Raw genomic sequence first — 23,712 nt, 5'->3', positions numbered from 1 at the left:
GAATATCTTTGAGGAACTTAGAATAAGAAGGCATTTGTGTCACAACTTCAAGGAAAGGAAGGTTGATGTGCAAATTCTTCATGACACTAAGGAATTTTGTAAACTTATCGTTCAACTTCCTTTCTACAAGCCGACCGGGAAAAGGAATCGGTCCACCAAGGTTTCTAGCCTCACTAGTAATAGTAGTTGTCTTCTCATTGTCAACCTTCTTCTTCTCTAAACCTCCTTCTATCTCATTAACTTTTTCTTTCTCACCTCCCTTGTTTTTATTCACACACTCCTCTCCTCCCTTCTTTTCCTCACTATCCCCCTCATTTGGCCATTCATAGGAAGTTTCCGACCTCAATGTGATCGCCTTACATGTATCGGGTTTTGAGTTGTGAGATGGGTTAGGTTGTGGTTATCCAGGTAGAGTCCATGGTGAATTGAAAGGAGTTCTCTCGGCCAATTGAGCTAGTTGTGAATTAACCATCTTGTTGTGAGCTCTTATCTCTTGCATTTGTTGCCAAAAATTTTGCATTTGCGCATGCATGGCTTGGAGGAGTTTCGTTTGTGTTAGCTATGCTTGAGGTGCTTGTTCTTGATGATTTATGTTAGGTGCTTGGGTTTGATTGTTGTATTGGTTATTCCTTGGATAACTTCCTCTTGGGTTTTGGGGTTGAGATGGAGGTGGATTTTGATATTGAGGGTTGGATTTGTAGGAAGGTTGAGCTTGTTGGTTCCATTGTTGAGGTTGAGGTGTAAACCCGGGTGGTGGTTATCTCCAAGCTACTCCACCGCCGCTTCCTCTAAATCCTTCTTGCCATGTGTTGTATGCCGCTACATGCTCGGGGCTCAAACCTCCACAATAAGATGTATCATGGTTCATTCCTACATAATTTTGACAAGAGAAAGAGTTAACTTTAGAAGAGCTTGCTCCACCGCTTGAACTTGCATTCACACTGGTGTCCAATTTGGAAAGCCCTTTTGTTAGTTGATCAATTTGATGTTGTAATTGATCAACTTTCTCCAATTCGTAAATACCACCTTTCTTTACAGTATTTATTCTTCGGCCCCCCCAAGAGTAATTCTTTGCTACCTCTTTTTATTGTGGCTTTAACTTTATTTTGAGGGATTTTGATTAATTGACCACCCGTCCCCACATCCAAATTGGCTCTTGACTTTGGCTCTAATACGTCGTAGAAAAACCGCATGAGCAACCCTTTATTGTACTCATGGTGGGGACACGCTTGCACCAATTCTTTAAATATCTCCTAAGCTTCACCAAGACTTTCATCGACTTCTTGCTCAAATAATGTGATTTTCCTTCTCATTTTGGTGGTCTTCTACTTCAAGATAAATCGCTTTAAGAATGCCCTTACCACCTCCCTCCATGTTGTGAGAGTGTTAGGCTTTACTTGCTTTAGCCATTTCTTTTGTTTGTCCAGTGAGAGATTGCCGAAAAAGGTGCATACGAATGTAGTCTTGGCTCACTTCATTGGTTTGCATCATTGCGCACAATTCAAGGGATCGGTCTAAATGTTCAATAAGGTCCTCACTTGCACTTTCAAAAAATTGCTCCGATTGGACCATTCTAGTATATTGAGGAGGGATTGAGAAATAGGTTTCCGTGACGGGTAGAAAAATACCTCCCGTGAGCTCATAATCCTCCGGATTTCGGAACTAACGAAACAAAACTTCATCTTCTTGTCCCGCCATCGATTCGCTTTGTGAACTTGAAGAGTAAGTATCACTCTCAATAACAATTATATCACCAAAACCTCTTCCCTCGTCCTGATAAAGCATACGGAATCGTCTCAAGGTTCGGTTGATCTCGTGGTCAATTTGATGTGAGGGTGCTCCTTGAGACCTCCTAAGCATTAACACAAGCTAAACAAACAATTAGAAATTAAAAGGATGATAAAACAAAAAGAAAATCAAGAAAAATGAATCTAACAAAAGCAATAGTAGACGCTAAACAAGCCGTCTCCCCGGCGACGACGCCAAAATTTGATCGATGGCTTGATTGATCGTTTAGCTACTACCATAATCAAATTAATCATTTATAATAACTAAAATTACACCAAACTAGTTAGTGGCAAGTAAAGTGTCGAACCACTAGGGAAGCACAATAGTTCTACATCAATAATCACTAATGCAAGAGTAAAAAGGGGATTGTTTTTTTGTTTGTTTTGTTGAGTTAGAACACTAAAACTACAAAAAAAAGTAAAAAATGATGATTTAAATCAAGGGAAAATGAAGCTAGGGATACGGGGGTGTCAAATATGATTAGAAAGAGAGGAATAATAATGATTATCATGAAATACATGCCAAAGAACACAAGATTCTACCTAAACAATTCATTCTCATGGAATAGTCTAGGTAAATCAATGAAAGAGGTCTACACTAATAAGGACCATTCTCATGCATCCTATTAGGTACAATCGAATTAAGAGAATAAAGAAACACAATCCATAAAAACTCCACTTTAATAACTCATTCTCATGCAATTATTTAAGTAGAGATGATCTTAATCTAGTTCAAATCACTTTCATGCATTTAAACTAGAAAACATCAAAAAGAGTGCAACAATAATCTCAAGCTATCAAAAATCTTGTCTTTCATCAATTTATGGCACGAATTCAATCCAACCATCATCATTCTTCCAATATCAACTCATATTTTCCACCCTTACTCTAGCTTAAAGATTAGCCTAGAGAAGGGAGATTAAACACAATACCAAAACTAGAAACAAACTTAAAAAACTAAAAAAAAAACATGATTAAAATTAATGAAATCAATAACAACTAGATGAACTAATAAGATTAACAAAAATAAGCAACAATAAAACAAATAAATTAAGCTAAAGGAAAGGATTAGAGATTACTAAAGGTACGATTAATGAAATATGAAAACTTGAAGTCTTGCTTGATTGAAGATTAAACTTGAGCAAAGTTGAATACAAAAAGGGAGCTTGAATAACAATCTACTTTCTCTCTCTAGATTAGGCTAATATTCTATGGAATTAGAACTAAGTGTTTTTCATTAAATGTTTCTGGACTATATTTATGTGGCCCCCCCAAAAGAAAGAAACTTGAGAAACAAGGCGCAAAGAAATCAAACACCCAGCAGTGCGCGCCCACACACGAAGTATGCGCACCCGCACACGAATTATGCGCACCCTCACACGAAGTATGCGCACCCGCACAGTAGTAATGTGCGCCCTTTCAACACATTGCGCGGCCGCAACTTTGAGGGTACGGGGAAATGAGGCGCGCCCGCACAGTAAACATGCGCGCCTAGGCAGCATGTCGCGCGCCCGCACGGAGGCCGCACAAACTCTCTAGTTTGGCTCTATTTCATCAACTTGGCTACGCGGGTTCTTACAGGGTTGCGCACCCGCACAACCAAGGGTGCGCGCCCGTGCAGTAGCCGCACATTATCCCACGCAGAACAGCTTTCTTGGCTCCTTGAAGTCCTCTTTCTTTCGGCACATGATACCTACAAAACACAAGCATGGAAATAAAAATAAAGAGAAGGCAAAAAGACTAAGAAAAAGTAAGATAAAAGAGAAGGGAAGGGAGGAAACAAATCAATCAATCAAAGCCTTAATCCCAAAAGTGGGGTCGGCTAACATGAACCAAATTTGATTATTCCGTGTAGTCATCAACCAAGGGAGGAAACAAAACTAAGTAAAAATGCTTATAAATGGACCAAACAAGTGCAAATGAGGGGAGAATCGTTAGAGAAAAAAGAATAAAAGAGTGGCATAAATGCCACTCATCAAGTTGTGTAGCCATGGTTCCGACTACACGACCATCAGCTCTTTGTACAACACTAAATTCAGTGACCATGCAGGTTTGCACCTTTTGTGGGAGTCATGTTGCTTGACTCCTTTGCTATGAGCCACTCAGGGTATGTACTCTTTTGGACAAAGCCACTACATAGTCCAAGCTTTGGTGGAGTTCTTTTGGGATACCACCAACATCTTCCATTTTCCTTAGGGTGAGATGATTGTTACCCCAACTGACTTCAGCCTCATTACGAGATTCGAGTTCACTTCGGTCCCGCTCCCTTTTGATGGCAACATCACTATCTTTACTCTAGAAGTACTAGAGTTGTTGGGCCCTATCACTATTTGGGCTCGTGCTGAGGTTGATCTGACGCAGCTTAGCACTAGCTGTATTCGCCGAAGCATGCTTGCGGCAACATTTTAGGACAATGCAACCACCTCAGAGCAGTGGGTGCGCATTTTTGCTATTATTTTGTTGTCAAGGACCTTTTTTCCGGACAGAAGTAGTTGAGTTCCTTTAGGCGGGTCGTATGATTGGGCCAGCTTAGCCTACGCAGACTTCCTAGTCGAACTGTGACTATCTAGTCGTCATAGCTCCTTCGAGGGAGACATCGCGCTTTCCAGCTTTGTGTGAGTCGTAGAGGTACACTTTATTTCTTCTAAAGTTAGCTCTAGATCTATTTTGGCATTTTTTAACATTTCTTCATTTTTGTAGATTTGGTTTTACGAGTACTTTCCATCTCTTGCGCTGGCGAGACCTTCATCTCACGAACTCCATGTTGCTGCAAGTTAAGGAGGTCGTCACAGTGCGGATGTCACTTCTAGGCACATTTGAGATTTGATCCCCTTGATAGGTTTTTCAGATACTTGCCTTTTCTTCCTTTAGTAGGATTTTATCTTATTAGTATGCATTAGGTAGGAGCCGGCCATAGAGTTTTGGCCATAGGCCAATTGACGTTTCTGTGCTTACTGCGTAATACACTGCTCAGCGTCGCTACTTTCAGGGGGCGTATGCTGTTGTTGTGTATCTTTGCGAGAGAGTGGCTATTCAGCACTCTTTAGAGGACTTCGTTGTTCCAGCTCGCCCTCCTCAGCATATATTTTATAATGCAAGGTTGAGGACTTTGGCGAGTAGGGCACTAGAGAGCACACCTTGGCTGACGCACGCTGATTCGGAGCTATGCTAATCAGAGACAATACTGCCGCTTTTGGCTCCACAACCTATTTTTCTAGAGGGGGGAGAGGAGGTGTTCTTTATCATGTGCATTTGTCTCTTGTATAGCCCCCAAGTAGATATTAATTACTTTGTTTATCTTTGTAGGATATGCATGCGGAGTTTGTCACTCTACTTGTGTCCATCAACTATCAGGGGATGTACGGCCCCATTAAGGAGATGATTCCTCTAGCTTCTTTGGATCGTCGCTTTATCGAGCAGTCGATACCACGACATCAAACTTGGTTGAGTCATTTATTTGCCTTTTTTCTTGCACATATGTCTTTGATTATTACTGACTTGTGTCTTAATAGTTCTCTCACAGGGTGGTAACGATTATGGCGAAAGGTTTAGACACCTTTCGTTACCAGCTGGTGAGACTGAGGGATCGAGCTTCTTGCCGCCATGACGACACTGCAAAGGTATTTCTCTTATCCTTGCCTCATGCCTTGTATTTCTTCATTTGGCATCTAACATGGTTTAGTTTTTCAGGGACGTCCTATTCCTCCTCCACATACTCGAGCAAGACCTGAGCTAGGAGAAAAACGTCAAACTCGAGGCGTCGTCGTACCTCTTCCAGGGGTGAGGGAGGTCCATCGGAGACGGCTCCACCTGAGAGACCGGATGGTTCAGGCTCTTCGTCTGAGGGTGCACACGTTAGGCTTGCAGGCTAAGGAGGTGTGTCATCGACTCCTTTAGGGGTGGTGGGACATACGAGGTTGGGTCGTCGTCGCAGCAGCCGCCGCAGCCTCAATCGTTGGCTATTCAGCATTAGGGAGAGACTAGATGGGCTGGCCCTACTTTGTCAATCCCGAGTGTTGGCGATCTTGAGGCTGGTGAGGGTCATACTCCACGATCTACTTTGTTCATGTACACTTTGGGAGTGCCTCCCCATTTGCGTCCCCCGGCACCGTAGCTATACCTATGTTTATTTTATTAGACTTGTAGGACTTTGCTAATTTGTATTATACAACTTCTATATTAGACGTATTGTATATACAGACTTTATTTTATCTTTGCATTTTTTTTTTTTTAATTTTATGTGCATGTGAGTGTGTGAAAAATTGTGACTAATTTTTGCGCATAGAATTTCTGTCATTTTTATTATTAATGGAGGGTATCCGACTCTCTCCCGAATAGGAAAAAAAAATAATTTTGACTAACATAAGCCTAAAAATAATTAAGCTTAAATTAATTAAAAAGTGTTTGAAAGAAGTAAAAAACGTAAAGTCAATGCACAAAATCGAGTCGTAATCCAGGAGAACATACGATTTTCATAGCGCAGATAAGCTGTCGTCGAACCGACTCTCTGACACCAAATGCTGACGTCGTCTTCTGGCGCTGGTGTTGTCGCCAGACGCTGTCTTTGTCGCCTGACGATGCAGTTTTTTCTCCGAATCCTTTCGAGAAACAAAATGTACCAATTTTGTCCATAAATAGCCCCCAAATCTGCCGAGTTTTGTATAATTCGAACAGACTAAAAAAAAGTTATAGCTTTAATTCTCTTTAAGCAATCATGTTTAACATTTTTAGTGATTTTACTTGTGAGTGGTGCCGATCTTTGACTGCTAGGGCGAGAAAAGAGCTTGATTCTTTCACTTGGGAGCTATTTATGGTATTAAGGGGGTAGACATAGATTTATAGATTTTAAACATACTGCCTTAGAATATTGGGATCCAGACACTCATTGTTTTAGATTAGGTTATGATGAAATTAGTCCTTTACTGGAAGAGTTTGGTGCTATTCTAGGCTTTCCTTCCATGGATCTTGCGCTAGTTCCTAATATTAGTGAATACAATTATAAAGATTTTGAGTGTTTCTTTAATCTTAAAGATAGGGATCTAACAAATATTGTAGATGGTACTGTAGTTAATCTGAAATAATTTGCACGCCATTATTTTGATAGACCATAATCTGAGTCTTTTCATGTTTGTTGAAGTAGAGCTTTTCTCTTTTGCGCCCATGTTTAGGCAATATCTCCTCACTAATGGAAATAATCGTGAGGGTCAAGCAATTTTAGTGTCTGTCTCTGAAAAAAATGAATCAGGGAGGAATCCAATGTCATTAGTTCTTGGAGAAAAAATGCTTAGTTTGGATGAATTAAAGAAAAATCCAAAATCACCATTTCGAGGTCTCCAATTTTATTACAGGTAGAAAAAAAATTATTTTTAATTACAGAAAACAAAAACAAATATTTTTGTATAGTAATACTAATTATTTGAATTGATTTTTTGCAGATGTGGCTAATGGAGAGGTTAGAATTAATTAGTCCTCCTGACAACATTGAAAAATATACACCAAACTCCTTTGTGAGATGAAATAAATGCTTTTCCACAAAGATGGGGTCGCCGGGAGCGGAGCAAAATATTTGCCTCTCATGATTTTGCTATCAAATGGATCATCCCATGGTGGAAAATTGAGAAGATGGTTGGTGTCAACAAGCAACCCTTCTGCCGTCTTCCAAGCTTATCGAATCTTACTTTTTATTACCCCTGAAGGTAAAAAGACAGTACGACCTTGCTCAAACCATTCCTTCTAGAGACCTTCGTCATCCTTATGAATTTCTTGTGTCACAGGAAGTAGAGAGGTTTGATTCTTATTGGAGTGTTAGGCCTTCGTGAGAAGTTGTTACCTAAAAGGTTCCTCCTTCTTTTTCCAAGGATGTGAAGCATTGGCTACTTTATAGGCCTAAAAAGGACAAGAAGAAAGATCAAAGTGGAACCAATGTGATGAATCGTCTAGAAGACAAGATAGCTCCTGTTAAGGAACGCTTAGGTGTAAAAGTTAAGTTTAAAACACCTATGATGCCTAGAAAGAAATACACCACTAAAGGCAAAGAGAAAAGGAAAGCTGACTCTACAAAAATAAGATTTGGATAGAGAAGAAACATGGTGTAGAGGTAGGGAGAAACTATTTACACCAAAATTGAATGCAGATCCTCTAAAGGAGGTTTGCTGGAAAAAGTAATGGATGTAAGAAGAAGTTGACATGAATTAGAAGAGAGCAAAGAAAGAGAAGAAAGATTAGAGCATTGCTTTACTTTTAACTTATTAGATAAATTTACATTTAAAGTTAATTTATTTTTTAAGCTTTTGTTTAAATTTCATTAATAATGTAATTATTTTTCCTAAAATATTCGAGTACGGAAGTCGAAAGTTTACGAAATGCACAAAAATTTGCCCATTTTAATGCGAAAAAATTGGCGTCAAAATTTAAGTCTGTCGCCAGAGGCTGGTCTTCGTCGCCTGGCGCTGTCCTCGTCGCCAGACGATGCTGTTCATCGCTCGGCGTTGTCTTCACCGCCATATGCTGCTGCTGTCGGCCGACTCTGACATCTGTCGTCAGGCGACAACTTTTCTAGGATGCATTTGCAAATTTTCGCGCTAATTGCTCTTAGTTGATTTGTTGTAATGTGAGTTTTTAAAAAAATTAAAGTGGCCGCACCTTATAAGGGTTTCCTACGTATCCTTTCCTAAGGAATCAAGCCAAACGTAGCTCTCTATAGTGTCCTACTCAAGTAATTATTGGTATTACTTCTTAAGTTGGTCAAGATTTGTCATTTTGAGAACTAATTGCCATCCATATCAGTTAGTTTTGTAGCTCCTTCTAATATGATAGTTTTGACAATATATGGCCTTGACCAATTGGGTCTAAACTTTCCACTTGGGTTTAGAACATTTTTTCTTAATGCTTTTAGCACTAAGGGTCCTACTTTCATAATCCTTGTCTTGACTTTCTTATTGAATTTTCTAGCCATTAGCGTTTGATAACATTGAGTATGATGTAGAGCCTCTTGTCGCTTTTCATCTAGTAGAATGTCTATGATTTGGTTTTTAACTTGTGCTCCCAAAATCTGCTAATAAATCTTAAACCACGTATCCTTTAATGGCCTTTTGATGCATAAATCTTACATCGAATTAGGCTAAGTTGATTTTCCATCTTGATATTCGCCCATTTAGTGTAGATTTCTCGAAGAGATATTTTAGTGGATCTATTCGAGATACTACAAAGGATGTATGAACGAGCATGTAGATGACGTTCTAAAGTGGTGTATAGTGCATTTCATAATCAAGCATCTTTTTGCTTAGATAGTAGATGATGTTCTCCTTTCCTTTTACTTGTTGTGCAAGCATAGCCCCCTTTGTCTCTTTGTTGACTGTTAAGTACAACCTAAGAGGGATTTCTGGGAGTGCTGGTGCTAATACAGTAGGATTAGAGAGATAGGCTTTGGTTTTCTCAAAGGCTTTTTAACACTTATCGTCCCATATTACTGGCACATTCTTATTAAGCTTCTTGAATATTGGTTCACATATTGTTGTCAATTTAGATATGAATCCCGAATTTGCTTTTTAGTTTTGGGCGATGGAATTGATATGATTGCTTTGATATTAATTGGGTCTATATCTATTCCTCTAGAGCTAATGACTTATCCTAAGAGTTTTCTTGAGGTGACACTAAAAGCACACTTTGATGGTTTCAACCTCATGTTGTATTTTCTTAATATTTCAAAGAAATTTCTTAGAGCTACCAAATGCCCTAGTCTAGCCTTTGATTTTACAATCATGTCATTTACATGGACATCGACTTCCTTGTGCATCATGTCATGGAGTAAAGCAGTGGCTTCTCATTCGTAAGTGGCACCAACGTTTTTCAACCCAAATGGCATCACCGTGTAGCTGTAAGTGCCCTAAGGTGTTATAAATGTTGTTTTCTCCATGTCTTTTTCTGCCATTAGGATATGTTTGTACCGTGCGTGTCCATCTATAAATAAGAGAAGTGCGTGGTTCTCTGTATTATCTTCTAGAATATCGATGTGTGGTAAAGGGAAGTCATCCTTTGGACTTGCCTTATTCAGATCTTTATAGTCAACACACATTAGTATCCTTCTATCCTACTTCGAAACTGGGAGTACATTTTCAAATCATTTAGGGTATTTGGATACCCTGATAAAACTTGATGTTATTTGTTTTTGTATTTCTTCTTTAATTTTAAGGGCTACGTCGGGTTTTATTTAACGTAACTTTGGTTTTACATGTTTAATTCTTAGAATTAGTGGAATTGTTTGATGAGCTATTTCTCATTTAATCCCTGGCATATCTTCATATGACCACGCGAATAGATCGATGAATTCTTTTAGTAGATTGGTTATTTCATCTATATTAACTGTTAGTCTGATTTTAACTTCTCTTTTAATGGTTTGATCTTTTGAGATATCAACTGTTTCAGTATCCTCAATTACCGGTATTTTACTTCCAAGTGTTTCCATTGCTTTAATTATTTCTTTGTTACTTTAATTGTTAGTTAAGCAATGCTCATCATCCTGAGTTAAAGAATGACATAAGGAGTAAGCAAAAGAAGACGTGTTATTAAATTCGGAAATCAATACATCAAATAAAGTGACGTTCGTTGGGACTTGATTATTAACTATTCTAGGGTAAGACGCTAAAGAAGAAGAGCTAGGGGACTGTGTTACGACTAAGACTTAGAAGACTCGATAGGGGAAGACTCTAACTCGGACGATTCATTAAACATTGGTCCTTGTCCGGTAGTGTAGGGAATATTTCAAGCATTATGCAAAACTTGAACCCCACTGTGATCATACACTTAAGTACGGTGGCGTCCAAAGGGAAGGAAGATAGAGCAAAAGAGTCACCAACAAGTTTTAGGAACTTGTAAACCGTTCACATGGTGAAGGTTACACCCCTTAACGATCCAGAATATCGTCAACTCCAATAGGTCTGGAACCATGACTGGTAGTTCGGGGATGAAGGTACAAATCCAACCTAAAAGAGATTGAACATGCCCTAATAATAGGCCTCTACTTTATTCTGATCGTAATCATGTGCGCTTTCTGACTAACATGCAATCAATAGGATTACCCTAAACTTGTTTATCTATGTTGGTTGAATATTAATGCAAAATCAAATCTATTATTGGCGATCACTTGAATTATAATGATATTAACCCTAAACAAGATTATTAATTATCTTATTAAGCATAATTACAAGTACCAATTCCCTTTAAACATGCATAAATGGCATGATCAAGCAATAATAATAAATATCAAGGAACAATAATCATAACAATAACAATTATAATCATAATCATATTAATAATTATAACAATTATAATAATCATAATCATAGAAATAAACATGTTCATGTTAAAACATAATAATAGCAAGATCCTAGGCATGATACTAACAAGATTAATATCAAACCCTAGCATGTCACTAAACAATAAAAATCAAAGTTTTAACCCTAACATGATACTAACAAGCTATTAGGAAAGAAAATAGGAAGCATCATAGAAATCATAATTGATATAAGCAAATCACCCTAAATATCATACTAAAGAAAGCATCCTAACATGATACTAGGAACATCCTAAACATGATACTAGGAATCAAAATAACAATCTAAGCATGGTTTCTATACCATAAAATAAATAAATCAATTAAAGCACTTACTTGGATGCCTCGTATCTCTTTCTAATTGCAAAATACACACGTTAATAAATTCAAGGAAAATAATTAATCAAACAGTTAAATTAAATAATTGAAGGAGAGATTTTGGACTAAACCCTCAGAAATTAAAACCTTTTACGTCTAGGGCAAAGGAAACTTTGAATTATGCTAGGTGAGTCTAATGCTAATGTATGAGGATTTGTGTTTGTAAAAGAGTTGGTTTAGAAAGAGAGAGAGAATCAAGAAATTCTTGATGGGAGTTGATTAGAATTTGAGAGTTGTTGATAATTGATGGAAATTGATGATTGAAAACGTAATTTTAAGAGGCTATTTATAGAGAAAATCAGTCGGATGGATAAAAAAAAAATTCACAGTTTCGACGAGAATAAAACTCGATGAGCGCCAGACGCTGGTCATTAACGCCAGGTGCTAATGCTTGTCGTCAGGCACTAATAATCATTTTCACGCGTTTTTTGTTTTTATCATATCTTTTGATCCAGAACTCTAAATAAGGCTTATAATATGTCGTTCCAAAGCTCTTGAAGTATAATTTCCTACCCAATTAGAATCAGATTAAAATATTTTGTCGATAAAAAAATATGGCCGAAATAGTGGAAGGGTGTCAGTTTTTGATATCTCATTCATATCTTTTTCGTTATAACTCGGATTTAATATTATAATATATCTTTGGAAAGATAATTTTATAATCTATCTAACCATATACAATTTTGATAACTATTATGAGCCACGAAAATAAAATCTGAATATATTCTACTTTGCACAAAACAAGGATCCTAAAAAGGAGTAGTTTTATTCAATTTCAAACTCTTTGAAATATAATTATCAATCTTAACTCCATTAGGATTTAAGAGAACCTTCTAGAATATTCTAGAAGACTATAATCAAGCTTTAGGAATGATAATTAATAATAGGCCCTCCTCTAGATCATTGGGCTGCATATAAAAACCAAATCGGGCCTAGTTTAGTATTTTGGCCATAATTTCCTTATTATTCATCGGAATTTGGCTTATAATATATCATTGGAAAGGTCTTTTCAAACCGCATGCAACTACACCATTATTGAACCCTTATCATGGACCAAACTAAACTTGAATGCACGTTTTTCATAAATAAGGTAAGAAAAGAAATATTTTCAAAAACATAAAGAAAAAATATTTTAATAAAAACATCCTCATCACTAGACTTTTCACACTTTCGCTTTGTTCGATAATAAAATGACGTGAAAGGTATTCATCAATTCGTTTGGTTTTGGGGAGACACAAATGGGTGTTTACCGAAGCCCCCACTTTGACTGAGTTTAGAGGAACCCAAGTTTCGAAAACAAAAGTCAAAGTAGCAATAAGGATGGAGAATGATTCAGAATGTTCTGCGATCCTAAATCATTCTTGTAACGCTGATACCTGCAAATTAGCATCAGTTAAAACATATAAAAGAGTTAAAAAACGCGTATTTTGCACCGTCGAGCACACGTCTTTAAAGGTATTTGATTTCTTGCATTTTGTTGTTTTGATGTTCACTAGTCTCTGAACAATAGAACTTTTTTGGATATGTTCACGCGTCTCAGAACAAAGAGTTTTTTCTATATGTTTACGTGTCTCTAAACAAAGAGCTTTTTTTCTTGAATCATAGTGACAACCTTCCCCATCATAGTAAAAGTCGCCGAAGACCGCCTCATCATGAACCGCCCTTCTCAAATCTCGGTGACAACATCCACAATCTTAGCGAATGCCGTCGAAGACCGCCCCTCTCATGCAATCTTCTCAAATCTTGATGACAACCTCCACAATCTTAGCGAATGCCGTCGAAGACCGCCCATCTCGTGCTATATTCTCAAATCTTGATGACAACCTCCACAATCTTAGCGAATGCCGTCGAAGACCGCCCATCTCGTGCTAACTTCTCAAATCTTGGTGACAACCTCCACAATCTTAGCGAATGCTATCTAAAATATCCTTTCTTGAAGTCATCCTCAGTTATTGCGATAATATTCCAAAGAAAACTACCGAAGACTAACGCTTGTCGATCCTTAAAGCTTGCTTGAACTTTGATTTAGCTGGTGCGTCGGTGCTTCTGTTACTTGTAAACTAGTGTGTCGCTGTCTTGGGTTGTGAACCAGTATGTCGGTGTTTCCGAACCATTATATCAGTGTTTTGAATTGTATGAACCATTTTGTTGGTGCCTTTACTGCTTATGAACCATTACGTCGGTCACTTATTACGATTGTAATCAAGCCAACTACTTAATCATGTTAAATTGCTTATAGGGGCTAACTGGTGTACCAAGGAACCTAAAATCGTTGTACGAGGTCAAAATAACCGTTTTGAGAGGCTTCGAGCTCTGTCGTTGCTGAAATATCTCTGGCGCCAAGAATTGGCTCTATCACCAAACGCATCGATCTAACGCCAGGCGCTGAAACCTGCTGCCAAATACTGGATGTCGTTGTCTTGCGCTGGAGTCGGGACTTCACTATTCTGCTCTTACTGCCGATGTTGCTTGATTTCACTTTGAACTTTTAACTTGGTCATTTCCTCAAATCTTTTGTAAATTAAAGCTCTTCATCTCTAATTTACTAGTCCATGTAATTTTGCTCAAACTCCTCTCATCTTGGAAAATCTCATTCGGTCATATTCGCAGTTTTTTTCAAAAAAAAAGATTCGAGAATGTCCTTGCTTGCAGGGATGTACCTGCATTTATATCTTTGACTATAGGACTTTGATTATATTTCTTTAGGGTTGACCTAATTTTTAGTGTTGCATGACTCATTGAATCAAGGTATAAACTTGACTCACTAATTGACTTGCTCGAGGTTGACTCGACTCGATATGACTCATGTGTGCATAGTGTTGATTCAATGTGATAAAGCGACATGACTCGTGTGTGCATTGTATTGTGATCGTGCGACTCGAAAATGCAAAAAATCAAAAATTTTCCGTCATTTTTGTGGAGGGTAATGACTTTCTCCCGAAAAAAAAAAGACACGAAAAAAAGAATCGAAGTGTTTGAACGTGCATGTTGAATGAGCTTAGTCAAATGTTGTTTCTCATTGTACAAGGATTGTAACATCTTATACTATCCTAGTTAACTTGATAATGAAAGTATTTAGGTGACTTAGGCGTGGAGGCTAAGTACTTTATACTTTGTGATGCAATGATGATTATGATTGATGAGTGATGTTGATATGACAAGGCATGCTTCAGCATTGTGTTAAGATTTCATGACAAAGGGTTCCTAAGGGAAGTATATTTGGTCAAGTATATGTGATGTGTGTGATAGTGACACTAAACTTAGGCCGCAAGGGCTAAGTGTGTGGGAAAATATTATTTCAAGAAGAGTCAAATGATGGTGACTCTTTAGGCTTGGTAAGCTAATGATGTAAGGATCAAGCCCCCAAGTCTAGCTTTAAGGGAGTAGGGATGAGCATTTGAGATCCCTTAATATGATCATGTTGTGTGAATGTGAATGCATTTTTATTACGGCTGCACCTCGATGTGAGGTTGCCTACGTTTCCGTTAGGAATAAAGCCGAACGTAGCTCTGGCCAAACCTCGTACAAGTGTGTGTATACCTCAAAAAGGTCTTTTTAAGGGTTGTAACGTTGCTAGGATAAAGGTTATAGAAGAAGAGGATAAAAGGCTCAAGACCCTAGATAAGCCCTCATGGTGTGCAACTTTGCTATTGAATCTTTATATTTTTATGCTTGAGGCTTTCTACTCTTTTTTAGCTCTCTCTTTTGCTTTAGAATTTATTTTATCTTTATAAGTGTTGGCAATTCTGATCATGCGGTCTTATACTCACTTAGCATGCATTCATGTTTCTCGGGCACGGTACCGAGCACTCAATGAGAGACGCAATCTGAGACATGTTCATATAAAATACATTTTCATATTGAAGACATTAGAACACTTGCCCGTTTGTAGACTTTTATTTATTTATTTGCTTATTTTAATATTTTGAGGTCACTCCAGCTTTTAATGAAATTAAAAATTGCATAAGTTGCACACAATCCCATCCCAAAGTTAGGTAGATGTAGGTTGAAAAATGAAGGGTCTATCGTTAAACGAGGCTCAAAGTGGTTTACCAAAAAAGGATTGCATATTTGAAGGGTGAAAGGAGATATGATGTGGCTACAAAGGGGTTCCTCAAATCATTGTTATACCTTGTGCTTAGTTTGACATGGAATTTTTATTTTTTTTTTTATTTTTTTATTTTTTTTTTTGTGATGCAATGCAATGATCATATGTAAGGAAATAAATACTTATTTTATCAAAAGTTAAAAAGAAAGAATCTACAAAATTAATCTAAGGGAAAAGAAAGGTGCCTATGCTAAACTTATTGGGGGAAGGAAAAAATGAAAAAGAAAAGGAAAAAAGAGGTCATAAAATTTTGTCGTTGAAGCTCGCCTCTTGTCTTGTATCGTTTGCTTTATCATTACTCTATCTTCTTGTTAGCTGGAGGCATGGGAAGCTTGTTATTATCGATCAAATGTTGGATAGCCTCCTTTAGCTTCCAACAGCTCTTAGTAGCATGACCCCTACCTTTATGGTAATTGAAGTGTTCATCTGGTTTCCAACTAGGCAATCTCATTTCAGGTGCGGGATCTTGAATAGGTCCAATGGGGATAATGAGTCCCTTAGCATGTAGTCAATCGAAGGCAGTATTGTAGCTCATCCCAATGGGGGTGAAGTCTTTCCTTAGTTGCTTCTTAGGTCCTTGGTTATCCATGGATAAAACTTCATTGAGATCATAGGTACTAACATTGTTACTAAAGTGGGCGTTTTCGGAAGAAGAAAGATTGTTGTTCTTCTTTCCTTTCTAGCCACCGTGGTTACTATTGTTAGTAGTTTTTTGTTTTGCGAGGTCTTCTTCGATCTCGATTTCGATGTCATAAACAGCTTTGAAAGTATTAAAGTTGTGTTGATATTTTAAATGCTTTGAATACTTTTCTTGTAAGTTTTTTATGAACATCCTCATAGATTCTTTTTCGGAGGGCACCTCAATCATCTTAGCGGAAGTTTCCCTCCACTTATTGAAGAAAGAAGTAAAGCCTTCATTCTCTTTTTGTCTTAGCATCTCAAGTTATCTATAATCAGTTTCCACTTAAATATTACACTTGTATCTATCAATGAAAGCGTTTACTATCAATTCCCAGGTAGAGGTTTTCTCTTTGTTAAGGGAGAAGAACCATTGTTGGCAAATGGTACAAGGAATGAAAAACTTTCTTATCAATCCCCTTAATGTTCATTATAGTTTCAAAGGCTCTTAAGTGACGATAAGTATTATATGTTGCCTTGAATTTAGGGATGTCATTGGTATTGAACTTATGCGGAAGAAGTTCCTTGTCCAGCGAGACCCCTTGTGAACTAATGCCTTGGAATTTGTATTCACTAGATAGCTTGCTTAAGCTCTCTTGGATGAGCTCCATTTGTTATTGCTTCATAGGGTCATTGATTTTGAGGTTTAAAGCCTTCAACACCTCAGTCACATCAGACAATTGGTTCCTGAGTTCGTTGACTTTTTCTTGAGTTGCCATTATCTTCTTAGCTTTCCTCTTTTGACGAATCGGTTTATCAAAAAGTTAGACTTGAACAAAGGTGTAGTCCTTGATTAATCACCCTTCTCTCCTTGACTAAATACTGTGAAAAGGAAAATTAGGGATATCGACTATTAAATATTTGACTCAAACTCTATTCAACATGCAATGGATAGAAGAAGGTAGAAAAATGAGGTAGTTGATATGGAGAAAGCATGTAGATGGAGAGATGTGGAAAATTAGGAATAGAATGTACCCCTAACTCAATTGACGGAAAAAAAATCCAACTCATGCATGAACCTAAGACATGGTCATGGTGATATATACTCAAAGTAAGTGCGAAGACTAGTGAGTGTAGGTGACATGTGAAGACTCGTGTCATGACCATGTGGCTAGACTAAGTGACTAGACTTGAACAAAGACTAAGTTAAGACTTCACGTATATGCATTAAACTGGAAAGACTATGGTATTTTAGTCATAAATTTTGATCTATGACTCTGATTGGGATGATACCAACGCCAAATTAAAGATCAAACTCGGGGTTACAGATCCATAGTTTATACAAACCTAGAACTTCGGATGTGACCAAAAAAATTTGACGCTTGTGCAGTATATGGGAATAAAAATTCGGGTTGACTTAAAGGGACTATGACTTGATTTTAAACATTTATTAGCTCAAATTAATTAATTAATTAAACAAAGTCCTTTAGTCTTTGTTTATTTTATTTAAGCATATTCATAATTACAAGTCAAATCAAACGATTAAATTAATCACATGTAAATATACACAAGCAAATAATGCACAAGTAGTCAAATAGTAACAACATGATGCAATGAGTTTGCAACCTAACCATGGCTCTAGTTCTCTAAAGTTCAGGATATGGGTTAGTTAAAGAGGGTCCATGGTTAATTGTCCAAATGCACCTCACGAAAGCCTATCCGTGAAGGGTTGGCGCGAGTAGATGGGACACCGCGAGTTAAGAAAACTCGCTTCCTTGGTTTGGTGAATTCAACATTCTCGAATGTACCCTTTGTTGCACAGAGTGTTCAATTAGGTAGATGGAGCATGAATTCCCAGAGGGTTATGTCCATATGTAGAACACATATGGGTTTCAGAAAAGTGAGAAAAACTCAATCAGGAAGTAGGATCGAGCAAATAATGCTAAAAACTGGTCAAAATTAGAACGCATATTTCTGGCTCGATAATGGAACAACTTGGCGCTAGCAAACAGAGGCGTGCGCCAACAATTTGGCTTTAGCGCCTGACGACGGAAACTGATGCCTGGCGAACTACTACATTTTTTATCAAATGCAACGGTGAGAAAAAAACTAATGCAACGACAATTTCAATTCCGTCGCTTTAGATAAGACTATTGCAACGACTTATACTGATATCCAGCTAATGGGACGGCTAATGTAACAGATTTAATGTGTCGTGGCGTTAGATAGGCTAATGCAACGACAATTAAGCCTAATACCACGATACAAAAGCTATAAAATGATATAGTCTGGTGCTTAAAATTTTAGGTTTTTTCCGCCTAACCATATTCCTGAAAATTTTGAAAGCCCGCCCAATCTAAGAAAAAACAAAACTAACAAAAAAAAAGTAAAAAACAAAACCAATTCCTGCTCATTATACTGATAGATGAGAATGATAAATACGAAGGAATGGCAGCTAAAGCTTTTTTATATAATTACTCTCAATTGCTTCATGTAATTTCCTAATCTTCTCCATTTTCATAATTATTTCCAATTTCCAATTGTTCTTGAATCTCTACTCAATAGCTTCAAAAATTAACCTTAAGTTGTTTGATTTTTTGCAGTTAAATTTTAACAGCGACGATAAGGCGATGAAAAACGACCCCTTCAATCTTCTGATGCTCTGAATTCCATGTCGCTGGCTAAAAGTCCTTTCTCGCTGAATTCATTTCTATGTTGCGGAATTTACATTATCGTCTCGCCAGCCCACAATTTGTAAGTTGAGAAATTGTCCAATTTACAAAATATGCGTATATAATATCAATTTCGTATTTGATTGATGCAATCACAAGCATTAAAGCTGAGCTGGAAGAATCAAGCATGAGAGCAACTGTGGTGGAGCAAGGTGAGCTGGAATGCAACAGTGAAAAGCAGCTGGAGAGGAGGGAGGAAAAGGACTGACAGTTGTCTAAGAGAAAGGAATGAGCACTGAAGTTGAGGAGAATAATTCTAAGAATAGTACTGAAAGCTGTATTTTGTTTTCTAGCTGATTTGTTCAATTACTAGCCGTTATGCTATTTTGTCTTTTGTAAGCTGAGCTTATCAACAATCTTTAAGGCTATTTAAGCCAATTCTCTTGTAAGAATGATTATGCTTAATGAATGAAATCAACTCCTCTTTTCTGATTATTCTCTCTCTCTCTCTCTCTCTCTAAACTCTTTATTTGTGTTACATCAATTATTTCCACCAAAACCGCCCTGCTTTCCTTTGGCTGGTTTTCGGGTATAATTGCCAAGTCTCCATTTTGCTTTGCCAAATCAGACTTGTTCCTCTAGAGCTATCATTGGTATCAGAGTAGTACTTTCCTCGGCCTAACAGTCACCATGCCTATCACTAGGTCTTCCTCAACCTCAGCTCAACTAGGAAACACTAAGATCAAAAAGCTTCAGCAAACTATGAAATCATTGCTGCAGGATCAGGGCAGGAAGTTGGATAATGCCTGCAGAACCAACAACCTCAATATTGATAAGAACTGTAAGTCGATTTCTGAGTTCAATGATCTTATGCTAGGTCTATCTGTTCAGATTACTAAGTTAATATCTGATGGCAATAATATATCTAGATCTGGCTTAGAAACTCATGAACCATTACCCTCACCTAAACACTCTCATTACTCAGCTAGACTAACTAAGGTGGAATTCCTAAAATTTAATGGTTTAGATCTGAAATCATAAATTTTTAAATGTAATCAATTCTTTGACTTGGATAGTGTGAAAGATCTTGATAGAGTAAAACTTGCTGCCATTCACCTGGAAGATAAGGCATTACTTTGGCACCAGACCTATATTTAGAGAAAAAATCACATCTTACCTAAGTGGGAGGATTATGTGAAGGATATAACATCTAGGTTTGGGGATCTCTATGATGAACCAATGGCAGATATAAAATCCCTCAAACAGACAGATAGTGTACAGAAATATCATGATTCCTTTGATGCACTAGCTAGCAGAATTGAGTTATCTGAGCCCTATTTACTTAGTAGCTACCTAGCTGGCCTGGAGAAGAAGGTTCAACTTGCAATAAGAATGTTCAATCCCACCACCCTTCAATAAGCTTTGTGCATAGCTAAACTGCAGGAAGCTTCTAATAAGGTTAAGAAACCCAAACCATCAACCGCACTCCAAAAACAACCACCCTTGTTACCCACCCCACCTCAAACACTCAAAACAGCCACCTAAACCTTTAAAACCAATAACAAGATTCAACCTTATATACCAAACAGACCATTCACAAATCTAGCCACCACCTCAAAAACCCCAAACACCAATAGAAGAACCCTAACCCCAGCTGAATTTAATAACAAAAGAGCCAAAAATCAATGCTTCTGGTGTGATGAGAGGTATGAACTAGGACACAAATGCATGGGTAAGAAGCCACAACTTTACCACATTGAGGTGGAGGAAGTATAAGAAGAAGATGAGGTGCTAGAAGAAGAAATACAGGAAGGTTCTCAGTGTGCACACATCTCTGTTAAAGCTATGGATGGAGTTGCTAAAAGAAAAAATTACAGCTTCTCTTTGATAGTGGCAGCACCCACAATTTTATAGATGCCAACAAGGCATTGAAACTTGATTGCAAGGTGGAGAGTATCACACCACTCTGGGTTAAAGTAGCAGATGGTAATCAACTCAAATATGAGCAGATTATTCATGGTTCCAAATGGAAGATGCAGGGGATTGAATTTTCTTTAGATGTCTTTTTAATACCTTTGAGTGGTAGTGATCTAGTTTTGGGCATTCAATGGTTTTCTCAACTGGGTCCTGTACTTTGGGATTTTGGTAAACTGGCTATGGAGTTTAAATATACTGGCAAGAAAGTTAAGCTCAGAGGTTCATCACCTAGGAGCTGGAAAATTGTTCAACCTAAGAAATTGTAGAATCTCTTAGCTCAAGAAGGAACTCTGTCAATGATGCAAATTCTGCCAGGGAGTGTGGAGTATTCACCTGCTAGTCTGCAAACTACATCCCAAGAACCTACCCTTTTCTCCTTGTTAGACCAGTTTGAGGTGGTTTTTCAACCCATTCAAGGGTTACCACCACCAAGGGAGGGGTTTGATCATGTCATTCCCCTAAAGGAAGGGACAAATGCCATCAACTTAGGAGCCTACAGGTATCCAGCTATGTAAAAAAATGTAATTGAAGAGATGGTGCAGGAGCTGCTTGAGCAAGGGGTTATAAGACCTAGCAACAGCCCATTTGCCTCCCCAATTGTGCTAGTGAAGAAAAAAGACGGATGATGGAGAATGTGTGTCGATTATAGACACTTAAATAAGGCCACAATCAAGGATAGATTTCCTATTCCTTTAATTAAGGAATTGTTAGATGAATTATAGGGCACAAAATTCTTTTCTAAGATCGATCTCAAATCGGGTAATCATCAAATCAGACTGAACCCAAGTGACCTACAGAAGACTGCTTTCAAGACTCACTCTGGTCACTTTGAGTATTTGGTAAAGCCATTTGGCTTAACCAATTCTCCCTCTACCTTTCAGGCTCTAATGAACCAGCTCTTCAAACCCTTGCTAAGGAAGAGTGTTCTTGTCTTTTTTTATGACATTCTGGTCTATAGTCCATCTTGGGTTGCTCACCTCAAAGATTTTGAAGTTGTCTTGATCATTCTGAAGAATAATCAGCTACATGTCAACCTCAAAAAGTGTTCTTTTAGGTTGACTGAAATCCATTACCTAGGGCATGTAATCTCTCAATCTGGGGTAGCAACTGACTCAAAAAAGGTGTAGGCAATGTTAGAATGGCCTAGACCAAAAACACTCAAGCAGCTAAGGGGTTTTCTTGGGTTAACTTACTATTATAGAAGGTCTATAAAGGATTATGGCATAATCTGCAAACCTCTCACCTCACTTTTGAAAAAAGACAACTTCACATGGACTAAGGATGTTGAAAACTCATTTAACCAGCTCAAGATTGTCATCACCACACCCCAGTCCTTGCCATGCCAGATTTTTCTAAACCTTTCATTATAGGGACAGATTCCTCGGGCAAGGGAATTTGTGCAGTTTTACTCCAAGAAGGACATCCTGTCAGCTTCTTAAGTAAAGCTCTAAGTGATAAAAATATGTTGTTATCAGCATATGAGAGGGAGCTCTTTGCTGTGGTGTTTGCAGTAAGGAAGTGGCAACATTATCTGCTATCTCAACCTTTTTTAATTAAAACAAATCAACAGAGCCTTAAATACTTGCTAGAGCATAAGCTGGCAACTCTCTTCCAGCAGAAACGGTTGTCTAAACTCACAGGTTTTGACTACACTGTTGAGTATAAATCGGGTGCTGAGAACAGGGCAGCTGATGCCATATCTAGGATTCCTGGTTATCAGCTAAATGTTATGGCCATTTCTAGTGTGCACTCTGAGCTTATGGATCAGTTAAAGCAATGTTGGTAGAAGGAGGAAAGTTTGCAGAAAATTATTTCAGAACTGCAGCAGAATGCCCACTCCCACAAGCATTTCTCTTGGGACAATCTATGTCTTAAAAGGAAAGGGAAGTTGGTTGTAGGTGCTTCACCAGCTTTAAGGGAGAGAATACTTAATTGGCTGCATGACTCACCCCAAGGTGGGCATTCGGGGGCAAAAGCCACCTATCAGAGAGTTAAGAGCTTGTTTTACTTGAAAGGCATGAAAGGAGATATCAGATCTTATGTGAGGAAGTGTGGGGTCTGTCAAAGGTGTAAGTATGACCCTCAAGCTTACCCTGGACTTCTACACCCTTTGCTCATTCCTGAAGCTATTTGGGAGGATGTCACAATGTAATTCATAGAGGGCCTTCCCAAATCATTTGGTAAGGAAGTGATTATGGTTGTCATTGACAGATTGAGTAAATATGCCAACTTTGTGGCACTTTCACACCCTTTTTCTGCCATAACAGTAGCCCAAGCATACCTTGACCACATTTTTAAGCTCCATGGGTTCCCTAAATACATTATCTTTGATAGAGATAAGGTATTCATAAGCTTATTCTGGTCTGAGTTCATGAAATTACAAGGTGTACAACGTAGAATGTCAACATCCTATCACCCTCAAACAGATGGTCAGCCTGAGGTTCTCAACAACTGCCTAAAAACCTATCTCAGGTGTTTGTGCTTTGAAAAACCAAGTGAGTGGTCTAAATTGTTATCCCTAGTTGTATTCTGGTACAACACTAACTACCATACTGCTAGCAAAAGGACACCATTTGAAATTCTGTACAACATTACCCCACCCTTGCACAGACCATACATTGTAGGGTCATGTGTGGTGGACACTGTAGATCGAAGTCTACAGCAGAGGGATGCAACATTGAGAATGCTAAAAGAGAATTTACACAAAGCACAAAACAGAATGAAACAGTTAGCTTACAAGCACGGGATAGAGAGATATTTTCGCAGTTGGAGATTGGGTTTACCTAACACTACAGCCATACAGGAAGACTATAGTGCAGCAAAGGAAAAATGAAAAGCTCT

At 38.0% G+C, this 23,712-nt stretch overlaps 1 non-coding gene across 1 annotated transcript; it reads left to right on the top strand.

The window, feature by feature from the left end:
- The first annotated feature begins 1,210 nt into the window (after positions 1-1,210).
- On the top strand, positions 1,211-1,316 carry LOC145641301 (small nucleolar RNA R71). Its single transcript, XR_014115346.1, has one exon. It is a non-coding gene; the product is annotated as a small nucleolar RNA R71 (small nucleolar RNA).
- The last annotated feature ends 22,396 nt before the right edge of the window (positions 1,317-23,712 follow it).

The sequence above is a fragment of the Chenopodium album genome, chromosome 7 (assembly GCF_948465745.1).
Source record: "Chenopodium album chromosome 7, dcCheAlbu1.1, whole genome shotgun sequence".
Taxonomy (NCBI): Eukaryota; Viridiplantae; Streptophyta; class Magnoliopsida; order Caryophyllales; family Amaranthaceae; genus Chenopodium; species Chenopodium album.
Note: the sequence above shows the minus strand (reverse complement) of the source record. Positions and strands in the feature narration are given on the sequence as shown.